At 42.3% G+C, this 21,826-nt stretch overlaps 1 long non-coding RNA gene across 1 annotated transcript in view; it reads left to right on the forward strand.

The window, feature by feature from the left end:
* Window positions 1-21,826, forward strand: part of LOC112979098 (uncharacterized) — a 135,827-nt gene that overhangs the window by 73,010 nt on the left and 40,991 nt on the right. The window contains exons 9-11 of the long non-coding RNA XR_010391867.1: window positions 6,747-6,881; window positions 14,632-14,731; window positions 20,240-20,359. This is a non-coding gene — a long non-coding RNA (uncharacterized LOC112979098). The remainder of the gene's footprint in view (window positions 1-6,746; window positions 6,882-14,631; window positions 14,732-20,239; window positions 20,360-21,826) is intronic.

Here is a 21,826-nt window from a genome sequence, read left to right on the forward strand (position 1 = left end):
AATTAGCACCTTTCATTTTCCTATCAAAATTAACACATCCTAATAGGCATTTCAGGAATTACAGGTGTCTTATTTAGAAATAAATGTAGGAAGCTACTTAGATGTATTAACTTGAAATCTGGGCCTCTTTGAAGTTGATGAGAGTTTCATTATTGATTTCAGAGGTCTTAGGATTTTATCCTTTTTGCTTACATGTGTTTGGAGTTACCTTTTTGCGCATGTGTGTCTTTTATATGATGATTTTTTCTTTTTGATGGACCACACTCTTCATGGTTGGCTCTGAACGCCACATCTCATTCCTTCTCTCCAGGGCCTCCTCAGGGCCATGAAAGATTTTTTTTTCCCCTTTGATGCATAGCTTGGCTTCTGGGTTTGTTTGTTCTTCCATCTTCCTCTGATGCATCAGGAATTGGCTACAGCTAGAAATGGGCTGTTAGACCACGTGTGCGGATGCTCCTGGTGGTGGTGAGAAACTTCTCAAGTGCCTCACTGGTGCTTATTTACCCCCAGCTCAGCTTGGCAGGGATCACTGTGCTTTGCTTTTTGTTATGCCTTTCTGTAGTGAAGGACACAGCTTTTTTTTTTTTTTAATTTATGATCATCTGGGCAAATTTCATGTGACAACACTAGAATCCAGGAGCCTAGGACACTGGTGGTATTCAAGGCTTTTGGTCTTTTCTGCTAGAAGTTTGTTATGAGGTACTGGAGGTTCCTGGGTGGCTTGTGTTGAAGGGGACGTTGCAGTTAAATTCCGAAGTTTAGCATCAGGATTTCTGTGCTGGTGGGGTCTAGATGATCCAGACAGTATTTCTAGCTGTATGTTCCTATAGTGCTATGGTATGTGATGCTGTATAGAGCCATTTTTGATGACACATGAAATGAGTATTTTGATCATTTCTGCTCATTGAAGGTGCTGTGCAATCTAGGTACATGAGAAGTCATATTCCCCCAGTTTTGGTCCATGCAGATACATAGGGTTAACGGAAGACAGAATCAGGATGCGAATCCAAGTCGGTCTGTGTGTGTATTTCAGTTTTCTGTCTGAGAATATTAAGGCCAGATTCTCATTTATACAGAGCCTGCTTCGATACTCCAGCAGCATAAAGATGTCTTAATGGGAATGTAAATTAAAGCCGCTTTATGCTTTTAATAGTGTTTGTAGTTTTGCTTGGCTGCAGTACAGGAATGACACATGTCTGTACAAATGGCATTTGCCATCCTGTTGATGGCTGCTGCTACTCTTCATGCCTGTACCCCTGACTAAACCAGCAGTCTGCCACAGTCATGTCTTTCTAATCTCAGGAAAACGTGCTGTAGAAAACAGCTAAACCAGGATTGAAGGTTAAAGTAACTTTACTGCCCTTCCTTCTCCATGCACTGACCCTGTACGTGTCTGCGTGCAATTCTATTAAATACCAGTTCTGCAATGCCCAGTACAGCTACATAAGCAGAGGGAAGTCACGATCCCATCACCAGCTTGTTGCTCAGGGCACCTCCTGGCCAAGCTCTTTCAGATCGTGTCCTGAATACCCAGCCCTTCTCTCACATTGCCTATTGGCAGCCCTGGTGCTTTCCTCAGGGTTCCTCCCTCTGCTTCTGGGGCCAAATCCCTAAAATGAGCTACAGCAGCATCCCAGCATTACATGGTTAAGTCCCTTTTCATTTCTGGTCATTAAGGCCTTGCGTATCCATGCCTCATCTTTCAGATGGGAACTACTGCCCTGCCTTATCTTACAGGGATGCTGGGAGTATGAAAAATATTCAAAATCTCAATAGTTTAAATAGCATAGTAATGAGGGACATGAAGTGCAAAGCTTGTAGAGAAGCCACATCTGAGCTATACAGACACATGGAAAAATGTCAATGCCAGCATGTACTTCATATATTTCAAAGAAAATACTGCTTTTCTAATGTCTGAAAGCATTTAAACATTTCATTTGATCGGTAGTTGTATTCTGACTGTAAGGTCTTGTTGCTGATTTACCACATGTCCAACTGTGCAGGGCTCAGAAGAGCCATAAAAAAGCCTCCAGAAGAATCCAAAATGTTTTTTTGTTTGTTTGGATGTTCTGTTTTTGTTTTGGTTTTTTTTAGGTAAATGCATACTAAGTGGTGACTTCAAAGTGCATTGCTGTGAGAAATTTGCCATAGATTGCCATAGAAAAAACGTGATGCTGTTCCCCCCGTGGAAATCTGGGGCTCTCCAGTGGTTTCAGTCCCCCATTCCTTTCTTCTCAAGGTCATGAGAACTTAGTCCAAAACCTGTTTGTGGTCTGGGACTGTCTGTTAGCTTGTCAGAGGCTCAGTTGCTACCAGTTTTAAATGGCAAAAATTCCACATGGAGACAATAGAAGGAAAGAAATGTCTCTAGCAAGCTAAAAAGGCAATGTTTGGAGCTGCAGAGGAGACTGAAATCTTAAAAGAACTGACGTAGGGGAGAAAGCTAAGGGGTCTCAGTGCAGGTGAAATGGCCCGAGACTTAGGAAATGCAAACATTTGTCATATGATTCTGTAATTTAGTAAATGGACTTTTAAAAACTAAGAGATGAATAGCATCTCCACGTACAATAAAGAATATGATGGCACTCTGCGAACCTTCATAGAGCAGAACATACAGTGCAATAGCATTTTTGCAGAAAGCTCCTTCTCCTGTATGTGCTTCCATCCTTGCTGTATTCTTTAGATTCTTCCCATAGATGGTGTGAGTGTCTTTACTGCAATGCCTTCTACCCCGACCAGCTGTTCACTACCTTTCTTTTTTCATACCTCATCTGAAAGTATATGTTCCTGCATTTCTAGATTAAATATTCTTCCTGTGTTGCTAGTTGACTCTGGAGGAATTGTCTGAGTGACTGATAAGATAAAGCGACCCATTTGGGGAACAGCTTGCATGAAGAGCATTATAAGGCTGAATGGGACTGTTAGAATTTAATCTGTCTGATGCTGTCACTGACGCTCTGCTGTCACGCGTTGTTGTGTTAGCACGCCATATTACCATTTTCTCAAGGATAAAATATTCTAAAACCAAACAAACTCAGAATTCAAGAAGAAAGGAGGACTCCACCAGCTCTCAGTTGCCTCCTGCGCTGCAGAGGGGAGTCACGACTCCTCCGAGACAGCCCTTTGCGAAGGTAGAGGCTTCTCTGGAGCCCTCATTAGTTCATTGCTTATTGTGGTCTGGCAGTGCCCGGGCTGCTGAGCTCGAAGCTGATGACAGGGGAGATGATAAAGTGTCTGCTGAAGCTGTACATGGCTGCGGGTCACTGCCTCGAAATGTGAGAACAAAATGGGTCCTAGCACTAATGACTTTCAGGTGTGCACGCCAGGGCCTGTCAGGGCAGTCAAGGAATTAGTGCTTGGCACACGGCGCAGACCTCTTGGCTGCCAAGCTAAACATAAATGGGGCCTCGTGTAAATAAACAAGGGGAAAGTGAGCTTTTACTCACACTAGATTGTATATCAAGCTTGTACACACACACACACAGAGCCCATCGCATGCACGCACACGCGCTACCCCCTCCCAGGGCAAGAAGCAATGAAGACTGAACGTCGCAGCCCCGCGGGGCAGCGGCACGGTGCACCCGCCGAGGCCGTTTCTCCTGTAAAGCCGAAGGGGACGAGACCCTGCCGGGCCTGGGGCTGTTAAACACCTGCTTACGGCATTGCTCTTTGTTTCCTTTCTCATACAGATAGACAAGTGCTTGCCTTTTAGCCTAATACCTTCAGTTTTTACCTTGGAAATATCCTCCGTGGTCTCTCAGGGTGATTCCCCTCTCTGCCCGCTGCCTCTCCTTTTCTCTTCCCGGCCCTCTCAGATAGACACCAAGATTAAATTTCTGCTTTGGCTGGGATTATGTCTTCCAGGCCAATATATCATGCCACCTTCACGCTCCCCTCCCTGCCCCATCTGGCTTCCGTCCTACCCCCAATAAAGATTATTAATATAGCCTGTTTGCAAGCGATTTATTAGCAGGGGCCAAACTGGTGCCATTTCCCATTTTAGTAGAGCACTGGAAATAATCCTGAGGAGTGTGCCCGGCTATAAAAATGTACTTACACTGTCATATTTGCAGTTTCAAACATGCACCACTTGATAGTCTCAAAAGTGCTGTTTAATTGGGTTTTATGGTTTCTAATTAATTATACCATGTAAAAAATTACTTGTCCCATTACAGCTCTCTGTGGTTTACTCTGAAGAGCAATGTAATTTAGAGATAAATCCTCCTTCTCTATCCCCCCTGCCCCCTTTTCCCAGCAAGTTTCAGAAAGGTTTAGTTCTCCTTAAACCTAGAAAGAGAGGAGAGAAGACAAACTGGGAGAAAGCCATATTTTGATCAGGAGACACAACTTTTCCCAGTACCCTGGAGCAGCTTTAAATGTGACTCGAAATGGTTCCACATTCCTGCTGCTGAATCAGGCTGATGAAATTATGAATAATCTCACAACTTTCCAAAGCTCAGATCTGTGGTGGCTGTGATTTTTGCAAAGACTTGCACATGTTTGCAGCGTTATATTTTATGGATTATTTCCACTGATTACACTGAGGCAGCAGTAGCTGAAACTGCGCATGTGTACAGGTTTTTGCTGGATTAAGGGCTAGGTTGAGATTTGAGAAGAGATTTGTTCAGGTACCTCTGCACTTCACCATGTGGTGTGGAAATAGTGTTAAATATCAGGCTGCCTTCATGGCATTTTGATGTGACTAGAAGCGCAGGAAACCTCTCAAGTTAAATTTCTATCCTGTCTTGCAGAATCAAGGAGCTTGGATTATTCAGACAAATTCTGGGATAGTCTTCTGACTTTTAAATGCTTGCTGGAATGACTTAGTGAAAAATGAAAATGGTTGTTTAAAATATACTCTTATATTACATCCATCACTGTAATAAATTGAGTCTCATGAGGCAAAGCATGAAATATAGTAGAGCTGAAGTAGACAAACATATCTTTTGGTCTCTGACTTTATCTGGAAATTAGGAAGTCAGAGTGTTAATTAATGGGAAAAGACATGGTGAAGAAACCTCTTTTTTTTGCATGTGTGCCTTATATAGGCAAATTTCTACTTATTTCAGACATGTCCTGTTGCACAATGTAAAGCTTTTATGTATGACAGGTACCTCCAAAACTACACTGCCCAGCACTAAAAAGAAAACTTAGTGAAATATCCCAAGGCACTAGTTTTGTTCTTAGCACTAAAAGGTTAGGATTTTTAATGTGCCTACACAGATGAGTGGTCTCTGGATCAAAAAGTTCATTAGTCATGCTTCACTAATTTGCTTATTTCATAAAATAAATAAACCAGCATGTCAGTTGCTGGAAACTTGGACCATCCTGGATGTCTCGATCACTGTGTTTCACACTCTGGAACACAAGTAGTAAGGTCTGCCAAAAAAATAGAAGAACCACCGCAGTCACACGGATTACTCATCAATCTGAAAAATAATAAGATTAATACTAAGAACTGTGTTTTCATAAAGTAATCCTCTACTGTAGTAAATTTAATTAAAGAAATTTTATTACATGTATCTAGCTAGTTATGTTGACAATCCTGCAAAGTTTTTATAGAATGGGTTAGCAAAACAGAGGCTAAACCTGAATATCTCCATGCAGTGTTTGGGTAAGCCCAAACAAACCTGGATACCTTGGGGTTTGTACAGTGTTTATGTTTGCTTTTCCATGGCTTTTACTACCTCAGAAAGCCATTTATGGAGGGGAAGCAACGTGAAATCTGCTTTTCTCATGTGATTTTCATCATCTAAGTATTTAAATAAGTGAGATCTGCTCTTTTCATGCTCTTCTGTCCCCATAAATTACTCAGTGAGGCATTAAAAGAGCCTATGAAGAGCATAGTAGTAAATACGTGGGGCTCAAATACAAATGTTGCAGACTGCTCACGCTGCTGTGGCAGCAGCTCTGCTGTTAATTTATTGAATCCAACTGATGAAGGACCCGAGTGAGTGCCTTTTGAGCACTACTGTATGCAGAGCCCAATTTTACACCACCAAAAGCAATGCTAAAAATTCCATGGACTTTTGTAACATTACAACGTCACGATCACTTGGGAGCTCACTGAGCTGCTCCAGTTATTCAGGAGGGGTTGTGAAAGAAGGAAAACAGAAATGATGGGAAAGAAGAAATACCAGCTGCTAAAGGATCTTCTAAGTTGTATCACCTGTGTTGGATCCTTACCCGTGGTGGACTGTACTTCGTGCTTTGAGGAAGGAGTTGCGTAACAGCGTGGGGCTCTGCCAGGTCCTTTCTCCTGACACATCCTAGACCACAAACACGGCCCCTGCGTCTGAGGACGAGAAGCAGCAGGGGCTCGCATGAGTCACCTCCCGCATGACAGGGGAATTCCTTGCTGGCTGCTGGCAGCTTCAGGTCTGAGTGGTTTTCACTGCCTGAGCAAGACGGAAAGATCCGTTCTCAGCTGAGTATTTCATTCCGATTTCTCACCTCCCTTCAAAATAGAAGGTCCGATAGACAGCTTTTTTCGATTAAAAAAGTTCTCACCCAGTTCTGCCCGATCCGTTGTGAACTAGGTTAACAGCAGGCCACTCGAGTGACCTTCGGAGGCATCTGAGTCATGTTGCACTTTGCACTGTGCTCTTCTCCTTGATAACAAGACACAAAAGGGCAAATTATCGGTCAGTGAAACAGTCAAACTATCCAGCTTTCCATCACATTTAATGCCTGCCTAGCCCAAACCCTAGTTTCTCCTTTTAAAAGTATTCTGTATCCGGCTACAGGTGCTGTGTTCCCTGCGCTCCCATGTGCAGGTCTGTCCGGCTTGGCACGGCTCTGGTCAGGAGTGTTGCATGCTGGAGTGACTGGAGCTATATGGAAAACTTGGGGCTGATGCTTCATGTATGAACCTGTAACAGGTCAGTGTCTCTTTTATGTTAAAGGGATGAAGATTTGCGTCTTTTCGCACAAGCATATGAAATGAGGCATGCGTGTGGGTGACGGGAGAACAAGGTTGCATTCCCAGCCTGCTCTGCCTAAATGGGGGAGGCAGTAAAACGATCTGGAAGAGGAGGGTACGTTCTGCTGACAGTTACTTTGGTATCAGTGTATTAAAAATAACACTTTGCACATAATAGGATTGTTACTAAAAAAAATTCTGTTCTACTGCAGTGGTATTTTAGAAATGGCTGGTCATATGTAACTGTACCTAAAACTAAGATTGTTTGAAACTTTCCAGCCTTCCCCCACCCTTTTAACTCTGTCAGACTCTGAACACACATGCTGAAATTTTCCATGTTGGTATCAGCTCAGGTTGATTTGTTTAGAACAATTTAAACACAACAGAATAAAATAATTTTTCAAGGGAAATTTGAAAGTTTGAGGCAGGGGGAGTGAGGTGTTCTTCCAATTCAGAATGAAATGAAATTACAAAGTAACTGAATTTCCTGCATGCTGGAAAAACTGAGCCATGCCTCCATATGTTTCTTCAGCAACGAACATTACACAATTACAATGGACCTGATTCAGCAAAGTACTGAGATCCTGATTCACTGAAACAGAAAGAGATAGACAAAATGCTGAACTGAAGCACATAGGCAGAGTTTGAAAAACTCGAATTACAACTTGAAAATTTTAATTATTTGGGCTTAGTGTTCTATGCCAGGTATGTTTTCTGGATTTTGGGAAAGTTCAGCTGATAAGATTTAGGAACAAGAATACAAGTATATATGCATACGTGTGTGTGCATATGTGTATGTATGTATAAAGGAAGGCAGTATTCTCCTTGGAAAGTTTATTATTTGGAACAGGTTGTTGGAAAACCATGAAATTAAGGTTTCCTGTGTAATGTTTGTTTGGCCTCCTTTTGTATGTGCATTTGGTATAGTCTTTAATTACATATTTACTGCAGGACCCTGGTCTCGTTCAGTGCAGAAGATGGAACTGCTCAGGAGATGAGTCAGGGCTGGGTAGTGGGGGAAGCCGGTGCCATTGAACTCTGGCTGTATTTGCTGTAGAAGCTGGGAGATGTGTAGTAAGAGACAGAGCACTGAAAAGAGGATGGGTGGCCTCATGTCCGAGGCATTTGAGTACTGTAAAGCTTATATCTAGTGCTAGAGAAGTCACTTTAAACTAAGTTCTCCACAGTTGGCTATTAATTTTATTTCGTTTTCTGCCTTCCCGTTTGCAGAATATAGAAAAGTTAGTGGTATTTTTCTTGACGTAAGATGCCATGCAGTATTAAACATCTGAGAAATCAATTCCCAGGCATCTCAGTTTGGGTACCCAACATAAGCAGAATGTTTTGATCTGAATCTCATTGTGTTTCAGTTTCCCATCTGTTAAACAGGAATAATAATATCCTCTCGTCTTACAGGGTGTTGTTAAAAGAAATTAATGTTGTGAAGCACTCTTTATGCCATACTGATAAGAGCTCTAGAAAAACTCGTGAGAAAATTGGCAATTGTGTCTTCCAAGCAGGTTTTGAATGCTATGCAGTAAATAAAGCCTCAAGCCACATGCCGAATAATGACGCTATAAGAAAATATTGAATATCTGCTTATTAAGTGAGCGCTGTCCATCCTGAGGTAGAATCTGGTGGAAAATAAGACATGATCCTATATTTAGAGGGTGAATCATAATGCAGATGAATAAGATTTCATGGGTAGCTTTGGTTCTAACATTTCCTAACTTTTGATCCCTTGGTTTTGCAAACAGATATAAATGGTACATTTGCGTAAGGATTCCTGTGCCTAAAAAGGAAGAAAATCTGTGTTCCAAAGTGCTTGTTGTTAAACAGATGCGCAGCAACGTAGCAGTTATCCCTGTAGATGAGCTGCTTCTTGGTACTGGTGGGTTTTGGAAAGGAAGAGACAGTGCAGCTTATATTATTTGGGAAACAGCCATTTCAAGAAAAGGTTAAGCGTGCTTAAGTGGCTGTAGCTTGTTGCCTCTCCTTTGTTTTTAAAAGATGAGAAAAGCTTTCTATTTGGGAAAGCCAGTAGTGGAAATGACTTTGAGATTAGTACATAGATACTTAGCTGGTTGAGCTCCTGCAAAATGTGCATGGTATATTACAGTAGGTTCTTGTATTAACACTTCTTCCTAAGCCTTGTGGAAGAGGAAAGTCTTGTGTTCTGTAGCAATCAAGTGTATAGCTTTCACAGAGCTGTACCGACTACTTATTTAAGCTAAAAGAATATATTGGCACGAGAACAAATGGGTATTAATTGACTATGACTAAATTCAGTCTGGAAATTAAATGAGGTTCTTTAGCCATTGCAGTAACAGGATTCTTGTGTGGCTTCCCAGTGGGAAGAAACATGGAGTTCCTTCGCGTGGGGTGTCATCAAAATAAAGAATGGGATTGCAGACCTGAAGATCTGTATGAGAGCATATTGGGTGTAGGAACCCAGGAGGTTCATTTCTAGTTGCATTTCTGCCGTTTCCTATTCCTGAAAGCAGCCCCCACAGTGTTAACATTTACCTTCTCCATTTCACCTGTGGAGAAACTGATCCCTGGAGGGATGAAAGGATAAATCCTGTCTCCTAAACCTCATAATGAGTACTCACAAACCCTTCTCTGCCCTCTGAAAGATGGAGTGCGTCCATAGGCCCAGGGTTTAGCACCACGTAGTGGTTGGACACTGCTCGTACCCCCAGGATTTGCTCTCCTCTTCCTCATTCTCCATTGCTTGCAGAGTAGAACTGCGTTGGCACAACTGATCAAGGACCCTTGGCCGACACAAAGACGAGGAACAGCACAGGCCACTTTGCAAGTCACTGGGAGCAGAAGATGGCTGCCCCGGCACCTCGTCCTTCGTGGGCCACGTAGAGCGTGTCCGATTGCTCAGCCGTCAGCAGGATGCGGCTTCGGGTGAACCACTTCTGCTTGTTCGCCGCTGTTAAGATCCAGCATTACCTTGATGTTTGCTCACTGGCAATAATTTGCAGGAAATTCTCCAGCCACTCTAAAATTAGTTCCAGGAGGCATTTTGTGCTTTCATTTCAGAACCCTCATGAGCCTTTCCTACTTTGTAATCTGCTGCAGGCTAATTACCTGACGGTTACAGTGCTCTCGAGAAGATTTCAAATATCTGTCTTTTCCGCTAGCCTAAAGACCCAAGTGGGGTTACTGTGTAGGACTTGTACCCGGAGCGGTTGCCAAACACTGTAACTAGCTCAGACAGCTTCGTGAGATGGGCAAATAAACCACTGCAGATAAAATTACCTTCATCCCGCGGCTCCACCCAAGATTCAGAGCAAACTTAGTTTGGGGCCTTTAAAAACACTTCTCGGAAACCCATTGAAACAAGTGCTTTTTTTGTGTCGAGCCTTCCACATCTGGCTGACCTGTTCGGGAGGCCGCAGAAGCGCAGCAGACATCTGCAGTCGGACTGACTTCAGGGCTGTGGCTTAGAAAGTTTGGAAGGAAGATTTCAGGTCGTCTTTTGACAACACGGGCAGCGCATGATGCTGCTGTCTGTTCCAGGGAGACATTGAGCTCTCAGGGCCTAACTGAGACAGACAGAAGTAGAATAGTTTGGGGAGAAGTGAGGAATCTCACATCAGCAAAGCACAGCTCCAAGAAGGCCATAGGCCCTCCATCTGCAGAAGTCCCCTGGCGGTAGTATCCCTTTTGGAAATAGAGTTTGCTGTGCTTGGTATTTCTGGCCACCTTTATGGGCCAGTACCTGTTAGGGCCATGCCATGGTCCTTTCTATTTTCTTCCCACTCCTTCCCAGATCATTTCACATGATTCATGTTCCGAATATATGTATGTGTCATGTATAAAAAGTTTTACTCTCCTGACCACAGCAGAAATCCAGAGGGGTTTGCTTCTTTACTTGTGATTTCTCAGGCTGATTTTTCACCTGGCACCATGCCAAAAGAAACAGGCCTTCTTTCACACACTTCTCAGAGTCATCCTCATTCTGGTCGCCTTTCAAAGCCTGCTTGCTCACTGCTTCTGATGCACAAGGACAGGCACAGCTTCGTCCACTAACCTTACTTTGTTAGGGTTTGTCATTGATGTTGCTGTTAAACCCATGGCAATGTGAAATGCACTGTATTCTTTTCTGAACCATTCTGTCCCTCCCAATACCACCAGCAAATGCTTCTTCTCTTTGAACCATCACTGAACAAACTGAAGTTCCTTCTCATTTAGTCTGCATGAAAGATGTCTATCAGATTCAGCAAGACATTCGTTGAAGCTGTCCACCACTATTGTCGGTGACTTAGGCGGGGAAAAAAAAGCCACTGTCCACTGCTGCTAACTTCTGGCACTGCATCACAGCATAGCTGAAGTTACGTTTTTCAAATATAGTTACCTAATGTGAAACTCCTAAGCTGTGAATAGCAAGACCCTGATCACGGTACCTAGCTATGGATTTCCTCTTAGCCAATAGCAAGACTTATTTGCCTCAACATGATGTTCAGTGTTTATACTTAGGTGCAATGTTTGAAAACTGTGCTCTGCGACTGAGATCCAGCTTCCTTTGAAGTCCATGGGAATCCCAGCTTTGACTTCCACAGCAGAAGGGTTGGGCACTTTGTTCTTTTGTCTAGTGCAATTTGTGAGTAATTACTGCGATCCAAGTGACGTGCTGGATTTTCTAGCTTGCTTCCGAGCTGCGCTCCTTCTGAGACCAGGCGCCTCTTCTGCCTCTCCCAAAACAAAATGCTGGAGGAGCATGGATAGAGGAAATCCGCTCAAACTAAGTAAACAGCTCTGAGAGTAGGCCAGCAGGATTCATTCATACTCCCTCAGCCCAGGCTGGCTGGTTTGATTCCAGTTGGAGCACTCTCTTCATTACAGCCCCCCTGGGGAATGTTAATCTGTACAGTATAAACATTTATAAACATCTACTAAATCATTACACTTCAGCTGCCCCATAAACACTCATGAATGCTTTCCTTAGGCAGCATTGGTTGGGTAGCGTGTGGCTTTTTGGAATGAATTTACGTGTGTCTGGCACTGGTAGAAATACAGGGAGAGGGCAAGGGAGGTTAAAAAACATTGTTTAAGCTCCATGACTTATTTAGGATAAAGACAGAAGCTGTTTGTGAAGGATTAAAATGGAACTAGGTGGTACATGTTGAGGAAGGCCCAGGGCTAAAACAGCCCTTCAGCTTTGCACGCTGGATTTTTAGCTGTCCCCTTGCCATAAACATCATGATAAAAAAAAAAAAAAAAAAGATGAAAAAACATTGAGCACACCAGATCTTTCCTCTGCTGTCCATATGAAAAGTGGCCTAGTGGTGTTTCTGGATCTAGAGAATCTATCATTATTCATGTATGACCACAGCAGTAGTTGTCTCTGAAAATACTGCCCAATTCCAGGAAAAAAAAAAAGACATAACTTTGGAGAACTGAGCCAGAATTAACGTAACCTATAGAGCTCTAATCAGCCAGGCAGCAGATGCAGGGCTTGCTTGTATGCACTTACAGGACATGTGAGGGTAGAAAAAAGCAAAGCAAAACTTTTGCCTTGAAAAGTTGAACTTCTTAATTATTGGATGTGATCTGTCCCTTTGCCTTGAGGTGCTGGCGTGAGTAAGCCTCATCAGTGCTGGGGCCGCAGTAACTCTGTACCCAGCTCGAAATATGGATGTGAACATAGAAATAGTAAGTAAAAAAAAAAACCAAAAAACTTGTGGCTTGGTCTCGGATGGGTAAAGGACCATTCCCTCAAATTATTACTGTTTTTTGTTGGGAGGGATTTGGGGAAGCTGGGACCTGGTAGAGGTATCATGAATTGCCAGAAGGCTCGTGCATGTGCGTGGTAACCTGAGCAGAAGTTAAACATGTTGTTTGTGAAAGAGATGGGTTTACTGACATCCTGATGAGTAGATAATAACTTGATTTTTAAAAAGTACCTTGGAAAATATTATTTAATTAGGTCTAATTATGTAGTATCCTAGACTTGAGCAAATATGCCTGTGTTTACATAAAATTTCTATTTTACTTGTGCATATCACAGTCGCATAGTGGAACGTAGTGGTTTGGTTCAGGGAAGCAGCCCTCAGAAGCTGCGAACAGGAGCCTCTTTCTGTCTCCTCTCCCTGTCGTGTTTTAGGCTCTGTACTCACAATCGGCAGCCGCTGCCTTCCAGCTACCGCCACACCTAGTTGTGAAATGAGGGCAGCGAAAACAGCAGATTTTTCCCCAGTGGATCTGGATACACAATACAGGCAAGGCAGCGGGAAGAAATCCTTCCTGATAAACACAGAGCCACGGCTGCTGCTGCTGCCGCTCCTGCCCGGGCCTCTCGGGGCTGTTGTTGCCAAATTAACAGCTAGAGTGAGAACTTGCAAATGGAAGAGCTCCAAAACCCTTTGTGCAATCGAAAGGCCTCGGGGGCAGCCGGCTGCCGGGTCTCCCCTCCCGCCCGACCTGCCCGGCCCTGCTCGGACGCCGACGCCGGCCCCTCGGCCCCTTCCGACGCTCCTGGGGCTTCGTTACCTCGCGAGACAAGGGGACGCTCAGGATCGATTTTACTACTCACGTTTACTGAAGCCTCTTAAAACATGAAATCAAAACAGACCATCATAGGCTAAAGGTGGCTTGGCTATATCTGCACTTCCCGACTTTCAAATCTCCTTATAGCATCAGTAGGAGAGAGTGAATTTTCCACAGCTTTTTTTTTTTAATGGCATTTTTGCATGTAATGAGTGATTTTAAATCAGTTCTGTATAGTCAAGAATCCATCTCACAAAAAGCAGTACACATTATTAGCTTCAATTGGTCTTTTAACATCCGTCTGAAAGGGTCAATAAATGAGCTGGCCTAGAGGTAAAACAGTTGTTATCGTGTGTACAGTTATGGTCAGAGCTGGAGGGCAGTGTCAGGGACAGGCTGTCTGTCTGCAGTGGTAGGAGACTTCAGTCTCTAGAGTTTGTGTACTATTAATTTTACAGCATTTTAAATTCATGTTATGATTATGAGAAATAAGCAGAGAGAAAGATCATCTTTTAATAGAAAATGGGTTTTAAAAAATCTGGAGCATATTACCCCACCAAATAATGATGGTATTACAGCAGGACTTTTATCTCAGTACGCTCCAAATAAATTCAGACGGAGGTAGCTTGGGTATGTGTTTCCCAACTTGGCATCAGGAACTTGTGGACAGGCAAAAGGAGAGAGCAGAGCAAAGCAACCAGCATGAAGTTTCAGGTTTTGAATTTTAGTTTTTCATCTTTAAATACCTCGGCTGAAATCTGGTGACTTAATTCAAAAGCAAAAGTAAATTTAGTGGTCTCATACAAGCCCCTAGTGGACATCATTTATCCAGTTGAAAAGATCACCATATATTTTAACATTATGAGGTCTCTGATTAGAAAATAAAGCTTGGAATATTCTTGGTCAAGAGGATTGGGAGACAGAAACTTTTAAAAGTGAAGGCTGATCTACATCATCCCCACAGCTATCTGGGATGAAATATGGTGCAATACAGCAATCGCATATATGTGGGGAGCCCAGAGCTACAAAAGTAAGAGAATTTGCATATCTGACTTGATGAGCATTGACTGAATCATGCTCAAAGCTGGGAACTAAATTATTTGGGTACTTCAGCTGTGATTTGAAGCACAGAGTGAGGGAACCTTACTTACTTACATCTGCCATGCTGTCACTAGCCAAAGCTCTTTTGTTTTCATTAATGCACACAGATGCCATATAGTCAAAAGCCATCAGCGAGAGAGGCCTGCAAACATCACTGTATGTGATGTCTTACGACGTCAAGAACTCAAGGCATCCTGTAAGCACAAGGTTAGTGTTTGACCCTTCCTCCCCAGCAATCGTGGCTTTCAGTTGCAGAGTCCCTGGGTAGTTGCCGGCAACATCCGGACATTTAAGAAGGCTGGTCTAATCTAAGCTCCATTAGAGGCATTTAATATTGGCTTGACATGATCTACTGCAGCCTTTGTTCATATTTCTTCCTATCTCCATGGGATCAGATAGTGGTGGTGCTGGTGAAGGGGGAGGGAAGAGCAGAGAATTGAGACCGCAGCTTCTCTCAGAGCTTTACCTGGAGGACAGCGTAAAGCACTGTCCTTGCAAGGTTAAGAGCAAGCCTGAGGCTAAGCCCGGTGCTCCCCTGCCTCTCTGCCGCTTCCAAGCTCCCAGCTCACGCGTCTTGGGATTTCTCCCGGGAGTTGGAACCAGTGAGTCATCTGAGCCATCCCTCTGCAGCCTTCTTGTTTTGTTTCTCCCCTTCTCATAGGATCGACTGCTTAAAAGAAACCTGGTTTGTAGCAGCTCAGAAAATGATGTTTGGTTATGGGTCTCTCTCATCTCTCAAAGTGGGCACTGTGATTTTGGGGGAGCAGTGAACAACTTCTGCTTAGGAACAGCTTGTGGAACATAGGTATGACTGGCCCCTGCTTAGGTCGGTCTGTGAGAAGGTGTTATATGTAAACCTTGCTCTTTCCTTCCAGTTGGGCACCTCCTGGGAGGAGGAGGGGTTGTATCGCAGTAGCACCGAGTGCCAGGACGGAGATCTGATGCCCTCCGTGTGTGGAGAGCTGTCTCACCACAGTCACACCGGCTCGGTGCAGAAACGTGCCCTGCCTTAGAGCACTCCTGTCCCTGCCCTCCCTCTCTTTTCCTTTCCAGTCCTTTGTGTTTCCCTCTTTGTGAGCGTACTTTCTTTTCGCTGCGTTTCCTTCCCCCTAGTAATTCCCATCCCCAGCCCGGTGGGCTGAGTCGTGGTTCCTGCCTGTTTCTACACTCCAGCAAACCTCCCTGCGCTGCTCACAACTCGGCTGTCACAGGGGCCTGAACTCTGCTTTCCAGGAATACTCCAGGGAATGGATTTACAGGCAGGAATATCTGTGGAGACAGAGTTGTTTTCCTTAAACATAAATATCAGCAAGTATTCGCAGGAAGCACATTTGTAATCCTGGGGGAGCAGCTGTACCCATATAACTGATTCTAATGTTGTTCTCATCTAATTAAGGCACCAGAACATGCGCTCTTTATCCAGAAAAGTCAGCTCCATTTCAAATGCGAAGCATCATGATCTCGCCCACAAAGTCAATACTGAGTGTCTTTCACAAAAGCTATTTGCCAAATCATTTCAAATAGAAATTGGACATGGGAAAAATTAAAGATTGTTCACAAATAAGTAGAAACTGGAAAAGAAGCAAGGTCAATTGTGGAGGTCCTTATAATTTTGTTCCTTGTGAGAATATACTTAAGTTGTACATAATCCTTAGGTTGACCCTATGCATAAAAGCAAATCCTGCAGCCAGCTTTAGAGATAAGCACTGCTTCTGAGTTCCCTGGACAGTATGTGCCAATGCTAACATGCAATCCGAGCCAGTGACTTCAGGCAAATGAAAGCAGATTTGGCTCTGCTGACGGTTCAGTGCTTTTTCTTTCCTTGCAGTAGAAGCTTGGGGAGCAGGAAAACTTAATTCTTAGAAGTTTAACACTGTTAGAGTGATTTCAGTAAGTTATTGTTCCTCTGTCTTAGCCTTCAGCAAATATTATGCAGTGAAACACGAGCATGAGACCTTGTCTAACTTTACTGCTGCTTTATTTTGCCAATATTTTGAGTAGTAGCCAGAAGTGTTGGGATGGTCATGTGAACGATGCAGGTCTCTCATAATTAGTTCCCTGTAGATTACATTTGTTCCTATCAAGTAACTTGTGATATGCTTGGTCTGAAGTGGGATGCTTATTGCACCTTGCCAGGAAGGGAGCGACTGTTTGCACTAACCTCTGGTTGCTGAAAAGGTCCTTTCTCATGGCTGCAGTGGATGTGTTTTGGAGAGAGGGACAAGGGGAAGGAAATGTGAACAGCTCTTGCCAAAGCAGTACATGTTCTTTGGCTGTTTTCCAAAGGTGTCAAATCAGGACCATTCCTTAACAAGACATTCGTAAAGGATTTGATGCAAAGACTACTTGGATTGGGCCCTAAATCCTACAGCTTTGCCTATTAATAATTGAGTAAAAAGGGTTGGCAAAGTTTTTCATCCACCGTAAACAAATATGTTTCCCCTATGAAGTGCATTTAATGGAGTTTTGCAGCATTGGTCTCCCGGGCAAGCATATTAGTCTCTGCTTTCCCTCCCTGTCCTAATGGCCACAGCCGGGGGGGGCGAGGGGGGACCGGGTTTGAACTGCGGAGGAGGCTGGTTTTTATCCGCGTTGAGTGGAGAGGCATAAATTGGCATTCCATATCATCATAAAAAAATTCCCAGCAATTATTAAAAGATTCTTATCTGTTGCTCCCTACATGGATAATGAGATCCCTCTCTGCTGGACTGAGACAGCCTGTCTCTTAGCTCACTTAATGAAACGGACCCACATTTGCAAATTAGCATAGCCCTGACTCCAAACGTAACCTCTCGTTGTCTAGTTGTACATCAAGGCTCCTGGCTTATGTCTTTTCTTATTAACACCCCGTAATCATGTCAGCCCTTTTTAGTTTTCATTTCCTGTTTCCTTTTACAAATTCACTTTTGGGTTTTGAGCACATTTTGGGGTGCTTTTGGACAAGCTGGGATTTTATTTTTATCTCATTTTAACCTTATTGAAATACCAGTTTGTCTGTGGGCACTGGGCTGGGTTTAGGGCATCTGTGTTTGGTGTCACATTTTTGCTGGTCATCTGCCACATGATCTTAAAGTAACTCATTTCATTAGTCTGCCTTTTTCATTTTGATTTTTATATTTTAGACTGTAACATCGTAGGGGCAGAGATTTTGCCTTGCTGTGTTTGGTCGGTGCCTTGCAGCATACATTCATTTCTGGTTTCCATGAGGGTGTCTGTGTAATAGATGACCATTAATAATAGTGCGGAACAATGATACTGTACAGCAGCAATCACAATATGCTAAATGCCTTCTAAGAAGGCAGCGAACCCTTTGAAACCCTTTTTTCCTTCGCTCTCCCCTGATGTGAAACTTCATTGTTAGGCCTTTAGAGCAATAAATCAAAGCAACCCAAAGAAGTGAATCATGCTTTATTTTGCCCATATGTGGCTGCCCTTATCTGTCTTTGATAAGGCAGTGCCCTTCCACTTTATCCACTACTCTGCTAATTATCTTTCATCCACTCGCACATTAGAATAAAAAAAGAAGCAGGGAGGTGATTAGCTGTGTACAGGTAAGAAGCAGCCCACAGTGTTAGCTGGGTAATACTGTTTTTCTAAGCTTTCTGTTTTTCTGGGATTCGTGCTGCATTTTCTTAGCTCCGTTGCAGTAAAAAATACTTACAGTTTGTAACACAAAGCATAACTCTTCAATGCAAAGCTTCAGTATATGTCTTCAAAAGATTTATTCCTTTATCAAGTATTAATTTAAGAAGGAGTGCCTTGTAGGTAAGGCAGTGACATCAGTGGTAGGCTACAGGGCAGCAGATTTATTAATTTAATAGGTTTATCCATTTTACAGCTTGGATAATCATATTTCACTAAACTGGTACACAAGGAGGCTTCAGCCCATCTGACAGCTTTATTCTTGTGTAAGTTAACAAGCACATTTTGTACTCATGACCTTGTGAATTATAAAAGTGCGAGGAGCTAGAGAGGAATGACAGACCCAATCCAAGAAACGTGTTAGCATTTCAGTTTTCCTGAGCTAGATTTATAAAGGGAGCAGTGAGGAATCTCAGCTGCAAAGATAACTTAAACGTTTGTTCATTTATTTGGTTTAAGAAAATATGCAGCATTCTTAAAAAAAAAAAAAATCTAATGGAATGTTACCTTAAAAATTATGGACCTAATTTGTTTATCAAAGACATCAGTTTAACAGCAAAATCGTTCCCTTCCCAATAGATGAGTTGTTCTCGATCTGGAACAACGAGAAGAGAATTGGGCCAGCTTCGTCTGACGGGAAGGTGTTGGAAACAACTTGCCGCGTTCTGTGCTTGCTAAATCCACTACATTCCCTAAATAAGTGTTTAAAGTTCTTGAAACTGGCTGAGAAATAATGAGACTAAACCAAAAGTGGAGGTATACTTTTGAAAAATGCATCTTATAGTTTAAAAATTCTTAGACGTTTGTGTCATGTTTTTAAACATTTCTTGTTTACTATATGGGAAAGGAAGCACACACTCCTTTAGGCTTTTTTTTTTTTAATGGAACTGTTAGAGAAAAATGAAGTTTTTTTGTATTTGTGTAAAGGTTTTCATTTAAAGCTGGACTTTTCATAAAAAGCATGTTTTGGTTTCTTATTGAAGTGATGATACATTCTGGAAGAAGACACTTTCTGTGCAAAAGAGCATTCAGCTGAAAGCTAACTTCCCTTCAGAAAATTTAACATAAAATGTAGGGGCCAGGTCCTACTTTGTACTTCTAATAAAAGCTGAGCTACTTGCATAGTACTAACTGCAAGCTCTTCAAATAAAACAACAAATACCTTGGAACTCATCATAAAATGGTACGTTTGGCAACACTGAAAGAACTGAAAGAACTGTAGACCTCAGGGATTTATTTGCATTTACATTCAAACTCCTTTATGACATTCTTGACATGTTAAAAGGAATATTTTGCACAAATCAGAATTAAGCCACAAAGATAGGAATTTCAAAACTTGGATATTAGTAGAACATGACAGGCCAGTACTGAGCTTATTGCGTGCTCTCAATTTCCTTACCTCTGTATTCTTCACTTTCGGCATGTCACTCATCTTTGACAGCAGACGATGAACGTTCTGAGCAGATGCCAAGATCTGCCTGTCCGGTTTTTGGCACGGAGCAGAACTGGGCGCTTGCTGTGCGTGGCCCGTGGCTTGAGCGCGTGTGTCAGCCTCGTGCCCAGCTGCCACCCTGGGACGTGTAAGCGAGAGCTGTGCGAGCACAAAAATCACACGTGGCTTTGCGAACGCCGTTACACAAGCCTGGCTGTGCAGCAGTGTTGGAGGAGCAGAAGTTATGAGTGTGGGCCTTTGCTGGCTCCTTTGGTAAACTTTACGTCCTGTTCCAAGTGCTCTTACTTTCTGGTTCGTACACAGGAACACTTAGTGTTTGGGTTTAAAACACTGTATGAGGATATTTATCTTTGCAAAAGAATTTACTCTTGAAGAAAATGTTATAAATCATACTGTATTTTGAGTTGAGTCTACAACATTTACAATAATTTCTGGACTTTCACCTTCAAGTGCACAACCATGTGTCACGTGGGGAAAGCATTTCTCTTCTAACGTATTGTTAGCAACTTAATGGAATTACCTGGTCTGCACTAGACCAAAGACATCAAAAGGGTCTTTTAAAATTTGCTCAGCCTGAAATTCGTGTTTTAACGCATGCTATTTGGTGTGTTCTTTCACAGGTCTAGCAGGACTCCTCCAGTGGCCTTTGCTGACATCCATGGAGGTTTTGTCTTTCTGGGCACTGTGCTCTGGAAGATCGCTGCTTTGCCCTGGTCGGAAGGGCTGTTGGTCAGATGGCGGTGAGTTGGGGTAATGTTTCCAAAGCATTTTTGCATAAACAACCCCCCATTTAATTTCCTACCATAAGGTGTACGCAAAGAAGTCAACATGGTTACTGCTGTTAGAGGATGCCAGAAGTATCCCAGCAGGCTCTAGACGCTTTGATCCTTCCCTTTTCTGTTCTTCAAAAGGGAGAACTTGGTTCACTGAAACACGCTCTGTCACAGGGACGTTTTATAGTCGGCCATGGATGCGTTACCAGTTGGGATCCCTAATTATTATCAATTTGCAGATTGCCTTGAATGTCTTATTAAGATTCTTGGGGAATGATTGATCATAATCAAAAAATTAATCACCAATCAGCCCTGGCAATTAACATTAGCAAGTCTTTTTGCATATATCTGAAAATTTATGCTGCTGCTGGAAGAGGGGACTTTTGCTGAATATTATTGATCAGGGGAGAAGAGCCAGATGCTTCTATCATTGGGACATTAGACTTTATTAGATATGGCTACTAACATGTAAGAAATTGAAGGACAGTCCTGCAGTCTGCCACAATGTAAGAATCTTCCAGTTTCTAACAGGAATTTCTGAAATGCATCCACTAAAATTTCTTAAAAGATGTGGGATGTTCTGCATTAAAGAGTCTTTGAATTTTGGCTCTTATTTACTGCAGATACTTTAAATATCTTTTATGATAGAAAAGATTGATAATATCAGGCTAGATTGTGAGATTTACATTACAAGAAGTTACTCAGTAGTAATAATTATTTGCTGTTATGAATAAAGGGTTTGTAGGCTTTTGATGAACTTGACTTATTGTTGTATTATTTAAAGTATGAAGAATTGCATAATAAAGTCCTAGAAGTGGTTGACAATAATCTACGCTTTTCAGTCAGCACATTTTCTTTAATGAATTCATAATCTTCATAAATTTTTCTTTGCAAACTGGTATTTTCTTAATACATTTTTAAAGAAAGATTTGTTATCTATATCATCAACATTGGTTTCATCTTGAAATTGTCTTGAAATTGCTTACAGAATAATACATATGTTTAAAATGTTAGAGTGCCACATTTTCTGATACTTATATTCTTTTAAGCACAATAGCCTTCCATTTTGCTTTAACACATTTCTGTATGTCTCATACCCTGTGTTGTGTCTGCAGCAACATGGAAATGCAGAGTCTACTATCGTATATTCAGATTTGGCCCTCATTTATAGCTGCTCAAAGATGAGGAAAAAATTCATTTAAGCCAATAGGCAGAGTGATAACCATTTATCCTGTTTAGCCATCACAGCCATATAAATGATAGCAAAATTAAAGCTATGTCCTGTAAACAGAGCTGGTCAACATTTTAAGTAGCAAAACTGTGTTGAAGACAAAGGACAACAAAAACAGGATTTATCTTTCCAGTTTCTGAATTTAAAAAGGTGGAATAATTCAAAAGATGTTTTCATAAAAAATTTTGCATTCTTTTGATCAA

Source organism: Dromaius novaehollandiae, chromosome 16, assembly GCF_036370855.1.
Source record: "Dromaius novaehollandiae isolate bDroNov1 chromosome 16, bDroNov1.hap1, whole genome shotgun sequence".
Taxonomy (NCBI): domain Eukaryota; kingdom Metazoa; phylum Chordata; class Aves; order Casuariiformes; family Dromaiidae; genus Dromaius; species Dromaius novaehollandiae.